Raw genomic sequence first — 7,467 nt, forward strand, 5'->3', positions numbered from 1 at the left:
AATAACGATAAAAGATTTTATGAATTTAAATAGTGCTTTGAAATCAATCTGTATTTTCACACACACACACACACACACACACACACACACACACGCACACACACATTGTACTGGAAAATTGTGTTCTATTTTTGTGGGGTGCATAATATCTACAAATAACTCTTGGTTAATGTATAGATTTTTAGTTTTCTCCCAATAACCATGGAGCCAGGAGCAGGGCGTGAACCAAGCATCCACAGCTATAAGTGGCAGGTGATTTATTTAGCTGATCTTATCAAGAATTTCAATTAAGAGGAGGTAAACAAGGGAGATTGAATATCAGAGGCAGAATCATATCCTTCTAAAATATTTACTAGCTGGAACACTATAGTACCAATACACACATTTTTTATTGCCAAAATGTCAATTTTATTCCATTGATTTAGGAAGAAATGTTGTAACTATACTATAATATCAAAAGTTAAAAGAACAATTGAATACTTTCAAAATGAGAAATAAACAAGAAGGAAATTATTAGAAATGTGTGAATAAAAGTAACATGATCCATGTGGCTGAATAGTTTTTTTTTTATGGAAATTGATAAGCTAATGTAAACTTCATGAGGACGTGAAAGGGACATGGGGTAAGTGTAAAAAAAAAATCAAAAAGTAGAACAATTCTGGCTTCAAAACATCATGTAAAACTACGTTAAGAAATATTCCCTGAATTTTTAATTGTTGAAATGAAGAGTATTAGATCTCCTTAGAATCACCTGATAACTTGAAGTAGAAGTTTGTTAAGTAAATTAGATTGTTATGATAAGAACGAGGTTCAACACAGATGACCATTTATAGAGTTTGGTTTTAGACATAGTGTGTAAAAATAACAAAACAGCAGCAACAACGACAACAACAACAACATCAAAATGCTTGTGTTTTCCTGTGGTACTGGAGAGAATTAAATTAGTACAACTCTCTATGGTGGCAATTAGGGAAAATGTATGTTAAATCCTAAATAGTTTGGTTTAGGAATTTTACGGATCCACAAGACGATTTTCAGCATTTTTTGTTATCCTATTTACATTTTAAATAATAGAAGCATGGTTAAACAAATTATGGTCTGTTAAAGCAGAATATTAAATAGCAATTAAAAAAGCATATTGCCAGGCTTGGAGAGATGGTTCAGTTGGTGCCATGCCTGTTACATAAGCTTGAGGACCTGGGTTCAGATCCTCAGACAGGCAGAGTCCTGAGTTCATTGACAAGTTATTCTGCTGAATCAATGAACTTCAGGCTCAGTGAGATACATTGTCTAAAAAATACAGGTGAAAAGCAATTAGAGGAGCACCTGATGACTATTTCTGGCTTCCACATGCCTGCATATGTGCTCATGCTCACACAACACACACATAAGTATGCACACATGTGCACACCCCTGCATACACCCACACTTACAAGTATATACATACCACATACCTATGCACACAGAAATATGTTTACAGAAATGTTTTTTTGTGTAAAAATACTTGCTTGTTATTTAAGAAAAAACCAGTTTTTCAGATTAGATATATTATGGCAATAAATACATTATTTTAGATTTTAATGTGGTTATTTTTTGTGAGAACCACTCAAAAGTTTGCTTTCAGTCTCTATGTTATGAAGTACTTATCCCTTATTAATATTACTGTAAAGTTATGTGTGAATCTAAACAGATTGAATTTGGTTCAAATTCCAGTTTTAGGACACAGGTGTGTGAGTCAAAGAAAGAGAAAGAGATGGTGTTCAACAGCAGAGTTTATTATTTATGTCATGAATTTATTATTAGGGAAGACCTTTCTAAACTAGTGGAAACCAAAGAACAAGATGATGGAGAGATTCTATAGGTAGCAAGAAGAAGCACATTGAGAGAGAGAGAAAGAGAGAGAGAGAGAGAGAGAGAGAGAGAGAGAGAGAGAGAGAGAGAACACAATAATCCTAATGTTCCAGTAGAAGGCTCTAGATTGTTAGTCTCTAGTAGAAAGCATTCCTGGCTTGAAGCAACAGCAAAAGACAATGCAGGAGATGAAGGGAGCCTGAAAGATGGGGAGATCCAGCAGGAGATGGAGATGCACCAGCAGGAGATGGAGATGTACCAGCAGTATGCCTTGTGTCCCCTTCCCTTCTTAGCCTTACTGTAGCAGGAAGACGGCTAGAACTGTGTGGAAGGAGAAGGCAGTGCTCCTTTAAGGATTGCTCTGGCTGTGTGCCTCGAGAACACAAGAGCTAAACCAGGAGCAAGGTGATCAGTCAGTCAGTGGACCACTGCAAGGGCAGAAGCAGAAGACGGCAATGGCTCGGACTACCATCATAAGTGGTATGCAGAGCAAAGCAGGTCTGTAACTGTTGGTGGGTCCCATTCCTAGACAGGCTCGCTCACACCTAGATTCGGACTCCTAAATTTGATACTTCCCTCTGCACAAGGTGGCACTTCCTTGTAAAAACTGCCTGGGTCCTGACAGGAGGTTTTGGAAAGCTCTGACTGATTGAGGATGATGATGGTTTCAATAATAGTAACATTAATAAACAGCAGTTGGAAGGGGTTACTCATGTCCCCTTTGAAGTGCTACTTAACCTCTCAGTGGTTAGAGCAGGATCTTCTTGTGCATCTGATTAAAATACAATACCTGCTTTCCGGAACAGGAAGAGGACGGACAGCAGTCTGCATACATTTCGAGGGTGTTCATGGTCCTTGGCTCTTGAACTCCACATTACGAACCCCTCCCAAGAGACTTTAAAATGACAGCAATGGAGAACCTGGGTCTCTGCAAGGAGGGAGAAGGACACCTTGCCAAATAAGAGGGAAGATGTTTAGGCATCTGAGAATTTTATATTACCTTACAAACCACATGGAACAAGTCATCTATTGTGCCTTACGTAGACTGGCTGTTCGTATCATATGAATTGTCCAACTACTGTTCAAACTGCCTTAGGACTTGCTACTTATTTGACTCCATCCTAGTCATTCTGATCTAGAAGCAATGTCGCCTTTCATGTTGTTGGATAACTCTGAGAAGACCTTAAAAATAATAAGTCACAACAAACCTGATCCCTTCTTCAGAAGGTCATCCTCACTGTCTTGTGTGCTTCTAGCTTAGGTAGCATGGCGTCCTGACACATCTCGGCATAGACAAACGGAAAGGGTCATTTTGTAACAATACCTTTCCTCCATGTGATGTTGCTGCTTTCAGGAATCATTATAAAGACAAATTAGACATCTGTAGTGGTTATGTGGAAGCACGTGCACAGATTCTTAACCCTAGGTGCTGCTGTGTCCAGCCACTGGTTTGGGGTGACTGCCCTGATGCTGACCACACCGCAGCAGCTGTCTTCTCTGAGAACCAGAAGGAACAGATCTAGAACTCTATTCAACAGTAGATGAAATTTAGCTTTTGTTTGCCACAGGATATTTGTTTGAAATGTGTCTATGTGCTGGCATAATCCAGTCTGAGACGCACTTCATTCTAACTCAGCAGTGTGATGGCAAGAGCGTGACTTTCACCCGCTTTACCTTTTCCCAGTCACTACAGTTGTAAAGGACAAGATGGTGACCACTCAGTCCACTTTGTTCGCCCGTTGGAGAAATTTGCGCGCTCAGTGGTTAGCTCTGTTTCCATGATTTCTTTCCTGCTTCCATAGACCTAGCCTGATGCTTTCATTTGCATTTTCAACATAATATTTTTATTGACTTTTTTTGGGGGGGAGAAAATTTTACATCATACACCCCATCACAATTGAGATCCCTTCCATTTCACTCGCTCTTTCTGCTCTGCCCTTTGTGTGCATCATCACCTCCCCCCAAAGAAAGAAAGAAAGAAAGAAAGAAAGAAAGAAAGAAAGAAAGAAAGAAAGAAAGAAAGAAAGAAAGAAAAAGAAACCCAACCAAGTTCGACTTGTGGTATCTATATATTTACTGGAGGGAGGTCAAACCCTTTGTGGCCTGCCCTTTAAATAGAACTGAGTCTTTCTCTTCTCACACCCCTGCTAGGATCTATCGGTTGTAGAGAGCTACACTTCAGCATTCTTACCACATTTTTTATGAGTTTTCTTTGATGGCTTTCTGGTTAGGCAATGGTTACCTTTTGTGGATGCTCAGTGAAAGTTGGGGTGGGGATAGGGGTTTTCACAGAGCCTCCCCTGTCCCTCTCTCTCAGTGTGCATCTGCAGACACTGGTATCACTGCCACAGTGTCTTTCTTGTTCTTCCCACTCAGCAGGAGTATATTTAAAACAATAACGTTGGGCTGGTGAGATGGCTCAGTGGGTAAGAGCACCCGACTGCTCTTCCGAAGGTCCGGAGTTCAAATCCCAGCAACCACATGGTGGCTCATAACCATTCGTAACAAGATCTGACACCCTCTTCTGGAGTGTCTGAAGACAGCTACAGTGTACTTACATATAATAAATAAATAAATCTTAAAAAAAAAACAATAACGTCTACACAATTTTTAAAGCATTTAGATGCTCTACTCTGACATGCCCAAATCAGTGAATTAAGAAGTGACTATCATTTGTCACAAACAAGCTAACCTCTGACTTTGCTGTGTTTTCAGGGAAACTATCAGTTAGGTGTTGAACAATGGCCGTGAACCAAGGGTGAACACAAAATAAACTTTGTTGGACAAAAAGAACAGTGGCGCCTCATGAATTTAAACAATTAAAATCAAAAGTGGAAAATACTTCAAGATATCAAAATCAAGCCTTGACACGTTTCTGTTTCCTTTTATTCAAAAGATAGGACTATAAGAAATTGTTAATTGGGTTTAATAGGTGAGCTGGGTTAAAGCAATGTATGGAAACACTAGGTGGCGCTAGAGGACCATAATAATTGACCACAATTAGAGCCCTTTACAAATTACCTCATTGTCACAATCGAGAGGACTATGAAATCTTACGTTAAACACGATGCATCTGATCAGATTTCTTTTTCTTCTGACTATTGCTTTTCTCCTTAGAAATCCAGGCACAGCTCTTCCATGAGCGAAATAGGGTTTATACAGTGCTCACGGGGCAAAAACTTTTGAAGACAGATGACAGCAGCTGAGCAATGTCCCTTTGTTTGTGCGTTCTCATTTTCAATTTTTTTAATCTTCAAGGTCGCGGACTTAGTGTAGCTAAACCGCGATCAGTGTTCTGTAATCAATCTCGAGGGATGTGTGCTTATTTCTTATTTTAAAGTTTCTTTATTCCTTCTCTCTCTCTCTCTCTCTCTCTCTCTCTCTCTCTCTCTCTCTCTCTCTCTCTCTCTCTCTCTCTCTCTCTCTCTCTGTAAATCTTGTAGCTGAGCAGAGCACATGATGAAAGGTGAAGTCAGTGCCTTCATCCCCCATTTGCTCACGTTGTCAAAGAGAATGAAAAACATCTGCCCCACGGGCCAGTCTTTTTCAAGTCTCATCCTTACTCTTCGGTGTGAAAATCCATTTCATAATCATTTCATTGAAGCTATTTTTGTCCACTTTCATTGAAAGGCATCCACTTCCTGGAATCTAATTAACGTTTGGCAGAAGGGATGGCACCGTGCATGGCTAATTGTCACTGCATTTCTATACTTTAAAAATGGATTTAAAAAGCATATGCTTAGTTTTTCAATCAGCCTTATTTGCCAAACTCCTCTGTGATATCTGGGAACTCCGATCACATCGTTAATTCTGAAACCTAAAATAGGAGGCAGAAATAGTAAATCTGAGATTTGAAATACACACTCTCTAAAGAGACAATAGTTCCTTAGTCATAAATAGCAAGATTATACTCTCAAATTAAACCGAGCTGATCTAATTCATTTTATTTTAAATTATAGAATCTAAATTCCAAACCACTCACATTGCAGGCTCATAATTCACCGTGATAATAACTACGAAATATTTAGTGTTAGATAAAATGAGAAGAGTAGTTATTAACATACAATTATCTTCAAATTAGATTATCTCACCTTGATATTCCTTTGTCAAAGATGGTTTTAAAGTGGCCGCTTTCGTTTATGTGCAATTTTTCTGAAGATTTCATACAACGCCAAGCCTCACTACAGGTGATTTTAGGAATAACGCTATAAGATGAAGTGCTTGTCTGAACACTTGGGATGGGGAAGGAAATCTTTACTAGTTGGTACCTCTTAATGGAATATATATATATATATATATATATATATATATATATATATATATATATGTGTGTGTGTGTGTGTGTGTTTCATTTATAACCTCAGATGTTGTTTTAGACCTTTCTTCTTCCCACCCTCCCTCCCTCCCTTCCTTCCTTTCTTCCTTCTTTCCTTCCTTCCTTCCAGAGTTAATGGTTAATAATAAAGCAAAGCCACTTGTGCTAAGGGGGATGGCACATAACTTTAAAGTAGGAATGTGGAGGAAGGAAGATCACTGGCAACTTGAGGTCAGTCATGCACACAAATCAAGTTCTAGGCCAGCCAAGGATACACAGTGCCACTCTGTTTCAAACAGAGCAATAGAATTCCAAATTGAAACAAAAACTACTTGTTAAACTGGAGGAGTCCCATCATCTTTAGATACATGCGAGTAAATGACTGGCTTTGATTGCTGTTGGTTCTAAAACTGAGAAATTAAATAGAGGGTCCAAAAATATAACCACCACAGAGCTGAAACGGTCTCAAGAAAGCACTTGCTTGATAAATTATTCTCCATTTTGTGCTCTTAAGATTGGGAATCTGTAATCAGGGGCACGTGGTACACTCCAGAGAGGAAATGTTTCCCCTGAGAACATTGCTAGTCTATAGACCATTGCTGTTTTAGTCAGTGGCCATTTGGGTAAGCTTTTCACATTTAAGTGATCATAGGAAAGAGAGTTCTTACACACTAAGGTGAAGTTTACTGTGCAGATATCTTATTCAAGGGTAAGAGTAAAATATTCAAACTCAGAGTGAGACTACAAGTTCATTTGCTACCAAAAAAAGAAGGAGGTACTAAATGGTAGAACTACAATGTTTATTTAAAAAAAAGCAACAAAACCCAGAATATCCCATCAATTCCAAATGAAAAAGACCCAGAAAAATTGAATTAGTGTTGTTATGTTTTTTAATAAAGGAAGTTACTGTGATAGAAGGAGAAAAGAGGTTTTTCTAGAATCAGAAGTCAGGGCTTCATTGCCTCAGAGTGAATGTGATATTTTCTAGACGCCCTAAGAATGCTCTAGAACCTGTAAAATTTATGTCACCCTTGTGGGGTTTTTGGTGGATTTGCCTAGGATGATGTGTGAGATACAGAGTAAAACCGCATCCATCTATCTTCCTATTTATTCATTGTGTCATTCGTTTATTATCACGTTTCTTTACGTAGGGTAAGATTTTATATCTTATCTTACTTTTAATTGATTCTGGAAATTCCAGGTTACAGATTAAGCAGAAATTCCAAATTGTTACACTTGGTCCAACATTTTAAACAGTATATACATACATACATATATATATATATATATATATATATATA

This window comes from Mus pahari, chromosome 2, assembly GCF_900095145.1.
Source record: "Mus pahari chromosome 2, PAHARI_EIJ_v1.1, whole genome shotgun sequence".
Taxonomy (NCBI): Eukaryota; Metazoa; Chordata; class Mammalia; order Rodentia; family Muridae; genus Mus; species Mus pahari.